General features: G+C 41.5%; 1 pseudogene; it reads left to right on the forward strand.

Annotated features, from left to right (window-relative positions):
* Window positions 1-15,944, forward strand: part of LOC113632970 (calpastatin pseudogene) — a 38,944-nt pseudogene extending 23,000 nt beyond the window's left edge.
* Window positions 15,945-16,172: the final 228 nt, after the last annotated feature.

Raw genomic sequence — 16,172 nt, forward strand, 5'->3', positions numbered from 1 at the left:
TAATATTCCATTGCATATATATGTGACATCTTTTTAATCCAATTGTCTGTCGTTTGGCAGATGGTTTGCTTTCATGTCTTGGCTGTTGTAAATAGTGCTGCTGTGAACATTGGGGTACATGTATCCTTTCGAATTCATGTTTTCATTTTTTTTTTTGGCTATATACACAGGAGTGGAATTGCTAGAACATACAGTAGCTCTGTTTTTAGTTTTTTAAGTAACCTCCATCCTTTTCCATAGTTTTTCCATAGTGGCTGCACCAATTTTTATTCCCACCAGATACCCCATGCTCTTGGGTTGGAATAATATTAAAATGACCATACTACCCAAAGCAATCTACACATTTAATGCAATCCCTATCAAAATACCAATGACATTTTCACAGAACTAGAACAAATAATCTTAAAATTTATATGGAACCACAAATGACCCCAAATTGCCAAAAGAATCCTGAGACAAGAGAACAAAACTGGAGGTATACCCTCCCAGACTTCAGACTGTACTACAAAGCTACATAATCAAAACAGCATGGTGTGAGCACAAAAAGAGACACATAGATCAATGAAACAGAATAGAGAGCCCAGAAATAAACCCACACACCTATGGTCAGTTAATCTATGACAAAGGAGGCAAGAATATATACAATGGAGAAAAGACAATCTCTTCAACAAGTGGTGCTGGGAAAACTGGACAGCTACATGGAAAACAATGAGATTAGAACATTCCATCTCACCATATACAAAAATAAACTTAAAATGGATTAAAGACCTAAATGTAAGATCTGAAACCATAAAACTCCTAAAAGATAGCACAGGCAGAACACTCTTTGACATAAATCGTAGCAATATTTTCTCGGATCAGTTGCCTAAGCCAAAAGAAATAAAAGCAGAAATAAACAAATGGGACCTAATTAAACTTAAAAGGTTTTGCACAGCAAAAGGAAACCATCAACAAAGTGAAAAGACAACCTACTGAACGGGAGAAAATATTTGCCAGTGATATGACCAACAAGGGGTTAATATCCAAAATATACAAACAGCTCATACAACTCAATATCAAAAAACAACCCAATCAAAAAATGGGCAGAAGACTTGAATAGACATTTTTCCAAAGAAGACATACAGATGGCCAAGAGGCATATGAAAAGATGCTCAACATCACTAATTATTAGAGAAATGCAAATCAAAACAACCATGAGGTAACACCTCACACCGGTCAGAATGGCCATTGTCAAAAAGTCTACAAATAACAGATGTTAGAGAGGATGTGGAGAAAAGGGAGACCTCGCAATTAGCCCTTTAAATAAAATGAAAGTGACAAAACTTTAGAGGAGTGCTCTGAGCTGTGTACCAACTTATAAACACAGCCATGGCAAGAACCACCTTAATACACTTTTTGGCAGAAATATTGCCAATAAGTATCAAAAGTAATAAAGATCATCATTCCTTCTGACCAAATGATTCCACTTTGGGGAACTGACCCTAAGGAAAAGGAGATTAACATAAAGGTTAATGGACAAGGTTGCTTATAATGTAAGTATTAATAATGGTAAAAAGTAGCAAATAACTAAAGAGTCCACAATGAAGAATTGGTTAAAGAAATATTGGCGTATTCATAGAATAGAATACAACAGGGCTGTTATAAACCATGTTATATAAGAGTATTTAATGCCACGGGAAAATGCTCATAATTCATCATGAAATAAAAAACAAAAAGCCAATTACAAAGCAGTGTAGACGGTAATGCTATTTTAATAGGTTAAAAATGTTCAGAGGAAAAAAATGTTCAGAGACATGGCATATTGAGAAAACATTTATTAAAATATCAGCACTTGCAAATTAGCTACTGCAACTATGATTAATTTTTATTCACCAGCTATTTTCCTATTTTCAAAATATATTTTTAAAACCATATTTTCGTATTTAAAATAAACACTATATGTTAGGGATCTCTAGTTCTTAGAGATGCTTAGTGATGTCATCAGAGACACAGGCCCTTCTTAGCTTTTCATCCTGTCTTCCTTAGCTTTTTGGTTTTTATTTTTGTTTGTTGCTTCATTGCTACAAGATGGCTATTGCACCTCTGGGCATCACATCAACACTCCCGGTAGAAAGAAAGACGAAGAGAGCCCACCTTCTGCGTCTCTACCTCCTTCTCATCAGGACTGTTTCCCAGAAAACCCCTCAACAGACTTGGTTAATCTCACATGGCCAGCGAAGGATGCTGAGGAATAAGTATTCAATTTTTCAGACTGCAGAGTAGATCATGACAAGAAAGAAGGGGCTGGGAATGGATGCCAAGTGAGCCAACTGCAGTTTTCACATAGTATTTTTGGGTAGAAAATTAAAAGCACGTTTTGTAGAGTGCACTGATCGAACGCAGTGACAACCAGAAATGCAAGAACTGTGTTTTGCAGGCACTGGAAAGAGCATTTGTGACATCGGACCGTTAAAAGGAGTGAGGGGACGTACTTACAAATTATCCAGGCTCTGATCCCTCCGTGGCGGGGGTGCGACACTGTATATTGCATGTCTTTTTATTAAGAAAAGATGAGAAGCTTGAAGTCAAGCACATACGTCTCCACCATAAACTCTTCCACGGACACTTTGTTGTAAGCGACAGGGAAGAGTGCTTTCAAGCTGTGTTTGGTTACATGAAACCTGAGTCAGCTATCCAGTGACTGCAAAAAAAAAAAAAAAAAAAAACAAAGAAATCACCAAAAAGCAGGATTGGTCGTACAGCTGAAGGCAGCAGCGAGCTGTTGGACAAAGAGGAAAGTCAGGGGGTCAGGAGATCTGAGGGATCCATCACGCTCTGCTGCTAAACAGCTGCGGGCCCTTGGACACATCATTTACTCTGACCGACTTCAGCCTCCTAATCTGTAAGATCAGGGGGTGAATGGAAAAGACCCTTTAAGTACTTGGAGCACGAGATGACTAGATCCTATTCTAATTGCTATCTTCTGAAAATGAATAACTGCAAAGGTAATGAATCTCTCAAAACTTCTCACTGTGGGGCTTCCCTGGTGGCGCAGTGGTTGAGAGTCCGCCTGCCGATGCAGGGGACACGGGTTCGTGCCCCGGTCCGGGAGGATCCCGCATGCCGCGGAGCGGCTGGGCCCGTGAGCCATGGCCGCTGAGCCTGCGCGTCCGTAGCCTGTGCTCCGCAACGGGAGAGGCTACAACAGTGAAGAGGCCCGCGTACAGCAAAAAACAAAAAACAAAACTTCTCACTGTGAGCAGACAGGAGGGAGCACAGAGAGGTCTGGAGAAACAGAAATGTGAGGAGTCATTGGCTCTGGGTCAGCTGCCATCATTCAGGGTACGTGGTATAATCCACAGGGGAAACAGAGCAGATATAAAGCCTCAGCACCCAATAAAACTCTATGGACATTATTTTTGTACCATCGGAGAAATGGCTTAGCAATGCAATGTATGGAGCCCGCACTCCAACTCAAGACTTCGTGTCCTTGTGGATTTCATTGCACAACCTAAAAAAAAACACACCTCAAGAGTGAAGCAAATCACGATGATCAGGAAGTGGTCGCTGGTAGTTACTAAAGTCTTTCAGTCCAGAAATCAGAAGCTGTACGAGGAACCCTTTATTGTTACCATGGGAATGTATCAACCTTCAGTTTTGGATGAAGGTGATGGCTGTCAGCATAGGCTGTGATGGAGTTGGAATTCTTCCTCCACCACTTTGAGCTGTGTGACATTCAGAAGATTACTTAACCTCTCTGTGCCTCCATTTCTCACCTGTAAAATGGGGGCCAATAATGACATCCACTCCTTAGAAATGGGTGAAATTTAAAAATTTTAGTCTAATGCCTGGTCTCTAGATAGTGATTGTCAGGTAAATTTTAATTCTTCAAATAAATCAATGAATTTGCAAATAAGCTTATAAGCTGTTATGTACTTAGTAACTTGTGGTGGGTTTTTCAGTTGGGGGGGATAGAGTTTTTTCTCTATGCAGAAATGTACAGAAATGGCAGAAGTAGGAAGTTTACCATAAACCTTGGGGAAGCTTTTAATAAAATTCATTCCAGAGCACATGTGCAGTTTTGCAAACAGTAGTTGCCTAAGGTCCTGAGCTGCTCCCTAAGGCAGTGACCTCTACTTCTGGGAGGAAGGAACAGAATAAGAGAGATATAAAGTCTGGACAAAGCAGGAATAGAAATGTATCTTTGGATTTGGCTCGGACTGTATCTTTTGGCAAACACTGACAATTTAACTGGAAACAAAATTGGAAAGGTTTCCAACTATTGTCTGTTCCTGTTTCCCTTGTTGGAAACCTCTCCTGGGTCCTTAACAGGTGGTCTACTTCCAGTCCCCAAATATGAGGTGTTAAAATAGACTTTCAAATCAGTGGTGAAAAGCTGGGTTGTTCATTAAATGGTATTGAGACAGCTGGCTAACCATTTGGTAAAACAAAGTTAGAACCCTATCTCAAACCAAAATAAACCCCAACTGGGTTAAATATTTAAAGAAATAGAGACATGAAAATATCAGAAGAAAATACAGGTGAAAAACAACGGAATGATATTATGGGAAAAGGCCTTATGACTATAATACTTAGCAGAAATTATCATGGGAGACATGATTGTTGGCTGAATAAAAAAACTGAAATGTCCCTTTCTAAAATTTATCAGCAAAATAAGGAGAACAGTAACTGAAGAAAAATAATTTCAAGATATCAGGTTAAGAGGTTATGAGCCTCAATACAGAATAAACTTTTATAAATGAATTAAAAAAAGAGATGACCTGTTCCCTTCTCCTCCCCCTATCCTAATGTGATCATGGCCATAAAAAGAAGAAAGACATATGGCTAATAGACATGAAGAAAATTCAGCCACACGTGTCATCAGCCACTTTTCTTCTATCAAGTTGTCAGAGCTGAAGGACAGCAGCTCTCCGTGTCAGGGAAAACATTGCCGGGTGATATGCAGATGTGTGCATGGACGTTGGCAGTGTAAATACACAAAAACTTTTTGGAGACCTAATGGGCCATTTAGATCATTTTTTTAGAGAAAAGTCTTTGGCAACTTTTCATATTTATCCTTAGAAAATGATCAGGGACATGCCTGGAAATATAGATCAAGGATGGTCATTGCAGCAGAGTTGGGAATCTCAATATAGAAAGTTAAGGAGACATCTGTCATCTGAGACTGGTTAAGAATGAAGATTTAGTTTCCACAATGGAATACTATGAAACTGTTTTGTTTTTTTTTTTTTTTGCGATACGCGGGCCTCTCACTGTTGTGGCCTCTCCCGTGCGGAGCACAGGCTCCGGATGCGCAGGCTCAGTGGCCATGGCTCACGGGCGCAGCCGCTCCGCGGCATGTGGGATCTTCCCAGACCGGGGCACAAGCCCGTGTCCCCTGCATCGACAGGCAAACTCTCAACCACTGCGCCACCAGGGAAGCCCGAAACTGTTTTTTTTTTCTTTAAGTGATGATACAGGATGACATCACAATTTTAAAAATTATAAAACAAGAGTAGAGTATAAGTCATATTTGTATCAAAATTTATATCTCGCTATGTTTGGCACGTTAACACACATACGTGGAAGAATATTGATGAATGGCTTAAAACGATTGTCCTCCCAGACCTGTACTCCTCAATTCTGTCACGATCAGGAAAAACAAGGAATGACAGAGAAACTGTCACAGACCAGGGGGTGCCTGGGAGACATGACAGCTATGTACAGTGTGGTGCCCTGGACTGGGTCCTGAACAGACAGAGGACATCAATGGAAAACTGATGAAACTCAAAGTTCGGAATTTATTTAAGCGTAATATACCAACATCAGTTTCTTAATTTTGACGAAAGTACCGCAGTCATATAAGGTGTGAACCATGGGAAAACTGGGTGAGGGGCATGTGGGAACTCTCTATACTATCTTGGCAGTTTTTATGAAAATCCATAATTTTTCCAAAGTAAAAAGTTTATTGAAAACCTCAATACATTTTCAAATAAGGGTATATACCTAAGGAGTTGGATTGGGGTGAGAGACCTAAAGAATTTCAGATTCTACGTGTATAAATTTTTACAGTGACTATGCATATTATATAGTGAAGGATAAACAGATTTAACAATAAAATGATATTATAGAAGTATATTTGTGAACATGGAATAATAAGAAAAAAACAAATTATAATACAGCATAATCCTATTGAAATGGTTTTTAAGTTGGTGGTTTGTTTTTGCCTACTTTTATTTTCTAATTTTAAAAATATGTATTACTTATAGGATACAGAACAAAGTTTAAAACGTCCCTGAAGGCGATCATGGGGCAGGTGCAATTCTCAAATCTCTGGTCTCATGAGTTCGAATCAGGGGTTTCCTGATCATGTGCCTGGTCCTTGGAAATTTGGGGCCACAGAAAGTGTGTCTCTTTCTTCTGGTGATAGATTTAAATAAATATTCCTTTAATTATGATCCAACATATCTCGTCTTTGCTTAACACAGTCCATTCAAGACCGAAGGGTAAAGATGAGAGTCTCTATACAAGTAAAAAGAGAGAGAGAGCAGGAAACATTATTTCCTACTGGGTTGGTTATTTACATGATTTTCAGAGAAAATGACAGCAGGCTGAATGAGAGAAAAAAAAAAAAACAAGATCAGTAAACTTAAACACTGTTATTAGAAAACTGAAGACAAAATGTAAATAAGCATTTTGTCTGTTTCATGTTTATCACATAATCACAGCACTGCCATATTTGGAATCAATAGCATAACATTTGAATGCAAACGTGACTGATACTTACTATAATATTTTGGACATGGAATCACATACTGCAATCTTTTCATATGCTTGCCTTACCCAGAAATGAATTTGCTGGATGGTTTCCAAGCTGTAATTTGGACTTATAAGACTAAATGCCACATGACAATTGAGTCCCCAGTAGCTTTTAAGCTCATGGAAATTAAGCAACAGCAGATGAAAGTGTGTTCAGAAGCCCAGAGACCCATCTGCCTGGATCCCTACCCCCACGGGCCTCCCACTCACGTGGGCCGTATTTCAGAATTCATTTCTGTGTGTCTCAGAGACTTTTTGGATTTCAAGGGCCTTCTCATGAACACAATGGCTCTTGCCTACTCGGAGTTACAGACAAGCCAACTGGTAATTATACAAGAGTGCAAAAAGTACTGTAACTGGTGAAAACATAAGATTTCACAGGAAGTCAAAAGAGAGACACCTTGGAATCTAGACACCTGGACACACAAAGGGCTTGCCAGCGTAAGGGGTGCATCCGCCACGAGGCTTGAAGGATGAGTAGCCATTTCTCAGGTGAACGGGGAGATCGGTATTCCAGGCAGAGGTGACGGCGTCTGCAGAGGCCACTCAGAAGATGGGAGAGGGCCCAGAGGTGCGGCGGGGGGGGGCCTGACGGGGTGGAGTAGAGAGTGCCAGAGGGAAGGGTGAGAGCTGGGGCCAGAGGGAAGGGAGTGGTCCCATCCTGAGAGGCCTTGAAAGCCATATTAGGCAGGTCAGATTTTATCCCAAGGGTGTTTGGGGCTGAACTATGTCCCTGCACCACTTCCCCACATTCATATGTTGAATCCCTAATCTCCAGGACCTCAAAATGTGACTGGAGAAAGGGTACTTAAAGAGGTAATTAAATTAAACTGGAGTTAGTAGGGTGAGTCCTAACCAATGTGACTGGTATCCTCATAAGAGGAGGTTCAGACACATAGCGGGAAGACCGTGTGAAGACACAGGATGAAGACAGCAATCTAGCAACCAAGGAAAAAGAAAGGTCTCAGGAGAGAGCAGCTCTGCTGATACCTTGATCTTGGACTTTCAGCCTCAAGAACTGTGAGAAAATCTGTTGCTGAAGCCCGCCAGGCTGTGGTACTTTGTTATGGCCGCCCGAGCAAACTCGTATCAATACTAAGGGCAATAAAGCGTTCTAAGCAAAGAGGGGGAGGATGGCTAGATTTATCTTTTGAAGAGTCCCTCTGGCCGATGGACAGAAGGAGCGAATCCCTGCAGTTCGTGCAGGCTGAGCTTAGCACACCGCAAGGGGCACCTTCTAAATAGACAACAACACGAATCGCATGTCCACAACTTGTATAACACACAGTTCGCAACTGCACACCCATACGTGGCCGTGATATCAGGAGATAGGTAAAGGAATGGAAAGAAGTGAACAGATTTGAGACAGATTCAGAGACGAGACTCAGTGGTTTTTGAAGATTGGTTGGATGCCACCAGTGAGAGAGAGGAAGAAAAAAAGGATAAAGGTGTTTTCAGTCTTGGGAAGCTGGGTGTGTGGGTGCACCTGCCAACCACATAAGAAATCGAGAAGGAAGACCTGCATTGGAGAGGATGATTGAGTTAGTTTTGGCTTCAAGTTTGATGAACCAAAGGAAGGTAGTCCAAGGGGAGCTCTTCAGTAGGGAATTGGATGCATGAAGGTATGAACTTGCACACGCATCACAATTGGAAGCCCACTATTTTTTTTTTTTTTTTTTTTATTACGCGGGCCTCTCACTGCTGTGGCCTCTCCCGTTGAGGAGCACAGGCTCCGGACGCGCAGGCTCAGCAGCCATGGCTCACGGGCCCAGCCGCTCCGCGGCACGTGGGATCTTCCCAGACCGGGGCACGAACCCGCGTCCCCTGCATCGGCAGGCGGACTCTTAACCACTGCGCCACCAGGGAAGCCCGGAAGCCCACTATTTTAAACCACGGAGGTTGGTAAGAACAGAAGGAATCATATGTAAAATAAGAAAACAGTATAAGAGAAAAAAAAATAAGCATGACTTTTATATGCAGACTCCTAAGTCAGAGGCTCATTGTGGGAATGAGATGGCAAAACAAGCAAAGTGGTGTCCCCCGTTTCCTTCTCTTCTACCCACCGCCTGGTTCCAGGCATGGTCAGTCAGCTCCTCACATCCGTCTTCTGGAGGCTTGGGTTGCTTGGATCCAGAGAGTGTGCTTGAGTGGATTCCCTTACTCACTCAGCAAATACTAGGCACCTACAGTGCGTCACATACATGCTAAGCTTCTGTTGGTCAATAGAAAACATCATATGGCTCCCCATTCTCAGAACAGTCCAGATCCTTGGTCTGTTGCAGGCACCCCTAGAATTGTACTTCTACTGACAGCATGGAAGAATAAGGCTGTCCTTGTTGAATGCATGGCTGAATTGGCTTCAAGAATACATGTAGCACAGGGAGATCGGCTCGGTGCTTTGTGACCACCTAGAGGGGTGGGATAGGGAGGGTGGGAGGGAGGGAGACGCAAGAGGGAAGAGATGTGGGAACGTATGTATAACTGATTCACTTCGTTATAAAGCAGAAACTAACACACCATTGTGAAGCAATTATACTCCAATAAAGATGTTAAAAAAGATAAAGCTTCCAGATTTCCATGGTTGAATATGATACTAGCTGTGGCTTAGTCGTATATGGCCTTTGCTGTGTTGAGTTTTTCATCATGAAAGGATGTTATATTCTGTCAAATGTTTTTAGGCATGTATTGAAATGACCGTGTGACTTTTATCTTTCATTCTATTAATGTAGCAGATCACATTTACTGATTTGCATATGTTAAACCATCCTTGCATCCCAGAGATTAAAAAAAAAAAAAAGAATACATGTAGATCTGAAAAAGATGAAAAGAAGGCCACTCACTGCCCCTCCCACTTTATTGTCACACATAATCAAGGACCGACCATAATATCGCTGAGGGTGGTACTTTGCATTTGGCATTGTCTGAGTTGAAGCTCATATAGTGCTAGTTATCACACACTCCCCAATATCTTTTTTAAAAATTCATTAATAAGCCTGAATGCTTTTGTCTAGTTATTAGGGAAGCTGGGGTTAGTAATTAAGCTTTGCAGCAGGACAAGCTAGGACAGAAGAGGCTACTTGGCAACCACAGCTGACTGCCTGGTTTGGACATACCCGGGAGGAACTTCGTGGGGACCACCTGAAAGTAACTGATGGACAAAGGAGAGGAGGCTTTGTTCTTGCTTGAGCTCAAAGGATTACAATTTGGGCACAGATAGAAATGCAGTCCTGTTACCAGCCCTGGGCTGGTGAGGTCCAGAAACGTTTGGGCAACATGAGATAAGTATACAAATATTCAAATCCTTCTGGGAACCTGGGATAAGATTGTCTTGCTTCTGAGAAAAGAATACTTGTAACATGAAATAATCCTTGATGTTGATGTTTGACTTAGGATGACAATTTGATCAGCTTAGTAACTCCATCAAGAGCAGAAAATTCATATGCAAGAGATTCTAGGGAAGCAGGAAGCTTTAGTCTTTTGGCAAAAGGGACGGGAACCAGTCAGCCATGACCAAGAAGTCAACAATCCTTAAGCAAGTTGTAAAATCCAGTCTGGAAGCCTGGGGAAATCCACAATTAGTCACCCAATCATGTCCCTGTGAAGAGATGGTGACACCAAAGGAGGAAATGGACTTGATGGGAGAAGAGGTTTGAAGTGATTTCTTCCAACTCTGGTTAAATTTGATTCTAGAGCTTTACAAGGGACCATTTAGAGTCCTTTTACTGTTTCATTCTTGTTCAATACAATTTCAATGCAAATGAGAAATTAGCTAGGGCTAGGAAGGCTTTGGTTATAGAGGTGTGAGAGGTATAACAAAATTCTACCCCATCAGTAGGGAGAAGAAAAATTCACAAGTTAAAATTAATTCTAGGAAACATACCTACATAGGTGGATGTGCCAATACCCGGTGTTCACCTGCCTTGTTTTCTCACCATGCTTTACTGGAGATAAGCTGCCTAAAAAACAGCCAGATGACTTTACTGAGTGCACTGAGATTCTGCATCCAGTCCCTGCAAATCAGTTATGGGCAGGACAAAGCTGACATCAAAGGCCCATTCATAGCTGACAGATCCTTCTGCAACTCAGCAAGCCTGCAAGTTTGTGCTTCTCAACTGTAATGTGCTTACAGATCTTCCAAGGGGTATTGTTAAAAGACAGATTCTGATTCAGATCTGAAGTGGGACCTGAATTTTGGTGTTTCCAGATGATGCTGTTGGCCCATGTCACACACTAGCAAGTTGACTTTTCCTATAACATCCCATAGGTGGAGCAAAATCGCATTACCCCTCCCACCTAGAACTGCAAGGAGAAAATCAGCAGCTACAGGGCAACAATTTCCCTTGTGTTACGCATGGATTTAATTCTAGGCTGCCTTCACATGATGGATGAACCTTACAGATCATTACCAATTTAAAGTAAAAAGGCAATCGATGTCGACTTTTGTCATCCCTGTTACCTGTCACGATTGTAAAACACCACGTTGTGAAAGACTGAATTTACTCAGAGGTCCACGATTAGTGGCAAACTGTCCACGTTCAACGTCGAATTTCAAACCTGAAATTTAAAAGCTGAAAATGCATGAGAGTCATATGACATCCCTTCATGGAAGAGAGAGTGCTTCACTAGGATTCCAGAGGCTTGAAATAGAGTCTGAGCTCTGTCATTCACTTGCTGGTGACTTTGAATAATGCCGTCCACTCTTCCGAGGCTCAGATGTGACATGAATAGTTGTTGGGTGACCATGACATATGAAGCAACCCAAAATGGCTGCCTTTCTGCTAAGTAAGCATCAGGACCACATAGCTTCTCAGTGGTGAGACCCTCACAAGCCTGGTTTGAGAATTCTGATGTGGCTGCAGGCAGACAACAGTGCTATGGGACCAGCACCAACTGGGAATGGGGGCAGCTGTCCTCTCTAACCCCAGTGTCACGTGCTGAGGTGATGCCAACATTCTTCTCCTCTATCACATCCTCCAGAGCTCATCCTTGTCAGATATGTCTCCGAGGAGTATCAGAGTACCTCCTGTCTCCTGTCATTGTTGCAGGAATTTAGGACTCACCCTGCTAGAAAGTCTGGTGTAGACAATTCTGCATAGACAATTGAAGAAACTCAGTAACCACATTCCCTACTTACAGCCACTTCTATTCTCTAACCTGCTTTTGGAGGTTTTCTCCTCTTTTCCTCCTTCCTACTCTGCCCATATCGGCTACCCAGTCCTATGGACTGTAAGTTCCCATCAACCAGCCTCAGAGCTCATTATTCTGGTTCCAAGTTGCCAATCACACCAGTTCCTCAAACTTTCTGTTTTTTTCTCTTGGTGTTTGTACTTCTCCATCATTTCTCCTGGGGTTTCCATGTTTGGGATGAACAGATACACACTAGTATATATAAAAGAGATAAACAACAAGGAACTTCTGTATAACACAGGGAACTATATTCAATATCTTGTAATAACCTATAATGGAAAAGAATCTGAAAAAGAACAGATAGATATGTGTAACTGAATCACTTTGCTATATACCTGAAAATAACACAACATTTTAAATTAACTATGTTTTAATATTTTTAAAATGTTTAAAAAAAAAAAAAAAAGCATATTGCTCTACCCAACTGAAACTTCCTCAGCATCTTCCCGGCTGTGGGATGTCCTGGTTTGTCCAGGACAGTCCTGGTTTACACCTGTTGTCCCAGGTTAGTAATTAGTTGAATCCCCTTTTACTCTCAAAAATGTCCCAGTTTAGAAGATAAACTATATAACCACTCTATGTGGAAGCAACTCCAGCAAGATAAAAAAAGTCACCCAATGCCAGAGAGGATGAAACATTCATAAACATGGTGGACACTAGCTATGGTGTGAGCAGAAAATTCACCAAAAGAAATACAGGTAGAAGTCTACATCACACTGATGAATATGTGCTCCTGGGCTAGACTTCATTGCTTTAGGTACAAGATGCAAAAAGAAACCCGAAAAACAACTTGTACTTCATGAGCAAAACTGTGAGTTGTACTTCTTAAGAAAGAGAGAAAAATAATATAGCAAGACTTATTACCAAGCAAATAGATCATCAGAATGAACGTCCACAATTCTACCTCGGTAGAAACCACTGGGGATCAGCCTCCAGCAGTGCAAGGTGGGCAGCATGCAGGGCCCTGTGGAAGGACCTGAGGCTTTGGGATAAATCAGACTAGAATTAGGATACTGACTTCTCTTTGAATGCTGTGACCTTGGGCAGATGGCTTCATGTGTCTGAACCTTTGTTTCATCACTTATGAAAGGAGAGAGTTCAATGAGCCATTGGTTTTCAAACTAGGTTCTGCGGGGCCCAAGGGTTTTGCCTTTCAGACCCGTGGTGGGGTGGGGGGAGGAAAACTTAAGTTTTCCCACCACTTTTACGTGTTTTATATCAAGCAGTGAGCTCTCTTAAGATGTTTTAAATTTGATTTGAGATATTAATTTGAAGAAAAGAGTTTGTTGCAAAAATAAAATGTGAACACATACGGGTTAGATGGTCTCTAAGATCTCTTCCCAACTCTAGTAGATGTGGTTCTGAGGCCTCGGGTAATGTCTGCAGTTAGTGAACTGACAGATGGAAGTGGGCAGAAGACTCCTCTGATGCCTGCAGAGACTTGCTTTTAAGGGCAGACCAGATGGGCCTTAATGTGTGTACTGCTTTATTAGGGAGGCTGATGAAGACCAGGGTGTGTCTGAGGGACGTGTGTTTACAGACACATGGAGGTGTGGCTGGGAGATGTCTTAGCTGGAGAGGAACATTCCTAGGCCTCTGAAAAGTGTTCCTAGAAGTATCCTCCATTACTCATAAAGATCCAGAGATTCTAAGTTGGTCCTAGACTGATTCTAGATTATTAGGAGAAAGTCTGGTGTCTGAAAATTATTGCCAGTATCTTCAAAATTCTTAATAATTGTAATAAGGAGGGAAGGAGGGAGGGAGGAAAGAAAGGAAGGAAGGAAGGGAGGAAAGAAAGGAAGGAAGGAAGGGAGAAAGAAAAGGAGAAAGAAAAGTCTGGTATATTGTAGCACTTCAGGGCATTGGGCAGCATATATAAATTTAAAGAGTAAAACGTCTTTTTTTCTGGAGTAAAAATCAGAAGCCTACACATTTAAATAAGACACATTAATGAGGACAAAGGTGGATCAGGGGACCATGGTCTTTTTCCCACATGCTGCATATACCAGGAATCAAGAGAAAAAAAGTAGATAATGGTGAGTGTGTGACCGAAGTGCTTTTTTTCACTGACCTGGAAGAAAATGCAATCTTGAACCAGAAGAAAAATACTAGCATCACTGAGGGACTTTGTGTCCTGGCTACAAAGTCAGATATACCTTGGGAATCCAAATTTAAACCTGGGAGGCTGGTTTCCTTTTCTCTGTAAAAGCACCAGATAAGAAGTTAGGCTTCAGACTGAGCTTGAATGAAAATCATCTGTGCGCTCTTCTTTCTGTCTTAATCAAACAAATGGGATTCCTGACATTTTATGTGCTATTCGTCTCATATCTGAAATACTTTTAAATTCTGGTTAGATTGGGAGTTTGTTTGAATCTAGTCTTGATCATTTAAGAATGATTCAGTTGGTTGCTGTTTCTTATTTCATTAGACTTCTAATCATGCCACAATGCTGTTTTTAAGAATATCCAGGGATTTCTACTGCCTAAGAGATAAAGCCCAAAGTCTTTACATTAAAGACTTCCATTATCACACACCAGCTTACTTTTTCAGTCTCGTGTCTTTATGATCTGGAAGCACCAGGTTACCCACTAATGGTCAAGCACATCGTTTGCCTTCTTCCTACTGTCCATTCATTTACCCTCAGTACTACCTCGTTCATGATGCTTTCCAGATACCGGAGCCCCAGGCAGAACGAATCACCTTCCTCTGCTCCTAGAATCCTCTGCTCCCATGGTTGGCCCAGCAGGGATCTCACTGGCCCTCAAAAGCCATGTGTGTATAGTCAGTGACAAGCATTAGGGTAGGGACTCTGCCTATTTCTCTATAACTCTGGCATCTAGCACAGAGCCTGGCACGTGGTAGTTGCTCAAGAAATCTTTGTAGAAAAAAAAAATGTTTCTAATGAGTGAATTCTCAATGGCATCTAGTAATTAGGGGATTGAGCAGTTCTCTACATGGCGGATCCTTCTTTTGTCTGTTTTAAATGTATAAGCTTACTAACCAGTTGTAAAATGAAGAGTACTGTGGGTCTTCTGAAACTAAATCTTTCCAGTTTAGGATGACATGTTTTTGGTTTTGGGTTTTTTTTCTAGGTGGCTTTTTAAATATTTTATTTTTAAAAAATTTTTATTGAAGTGTAGTTGATTTACAATGTTGTGTTAGTTTCAGGTGTACAGCAAAGTGAATCAGATATATAGAGATATATAGAGATATAGATATCTGTATATCTATAGCTATAGATATAAAAGAGCCCAAGGAACCGCTCCCACCTTTGAGTGAAGACTTCCTCCTTAATGCTTCGTCCAAGGTCTTCACCGTTTCCCCAAACACTGCATCTCTTCAATCTGAAGATGCTAAACTTTCGGCTGTCATCTCTGAAGTAGTTTCCCCAACCCCAGCTCCACCCACCCACTATGCAGGTCCGCCCCCTGACACTCCGCAGAGTGATGACAAAGAACTTGACAATGCCCCGGATCAACTTTCTGACAGTCTCGGGCAAAGACAGCCTGACCCAGATGGGAACAAACCCCCTAGAGGATAAAGTCGAGGCAAAAGCGAAAGCTGAACACAGAGACAAACTGGGCTAAAGGGATGACACCATCCCACCTGAATATCCACATCTCTTGGATGATGACGATGCGGTCGAATCAGCGACACCACCTACAAAGAAACCTGAGGCATCAGAGGAACCTGCAGATGCCCAAGACCTCACTGATGCCCTCTCAGGGGACTTTGACAGCTGTCGGTCAACTCCAGAAACCTCAGAGAACACAGCAAAGGACCAAGACAAGAAAACTGCTTCCAGCTCCAAAGCACCCAAGAATGGGGATAAAGCAAGGGATTCTGCAAAGGCAAAGGAGGAAACTTCCAAGCGAAAAGCTGGTGGAAAAAGTACAAGTTAAAGTTCACACTGTTTGGTATCTGCATATTAAAATCTTCATCTGGTAGATGGTGACTTGTGAAGAACAAAAGGCTTTGATAGCAGAAATACTTTCTGAGTGGCTTCTAGACAGACAGTGGTATTTGTTGAGTCTTTTGACATCCTAAACATTGTTTGTTATTCTTTTCCTGAAAAGAAACTGAATTTGTCTGGTTCACCTGTGTTATTCTACTGAGTATTGATAAACTTTGAATATCTATATATCTATATCTATTTACGTTTACATTTACATTCTCTTCCTTTGTAG

The sequence above is a fragment of the Aethalodelphis obliquidens genome, unplaced genomic scaffold (genome assembly GCF_003676395.1).
Source record: "Aethalodelphis obliquidens isolate GAN/ISIS:26980383/991018 unplaced genomic scaffold, ASM367639v1 scaffold38, whole genome shotgun sequence".
Taxonomy (NCBI): domain Eukaryota; kingdom Metazoa; phylum Chordata; class Mammalia; order Artiodactyla; family Delphinidae; genus Aethalodelphis; species Aethalodelphis obliquidens.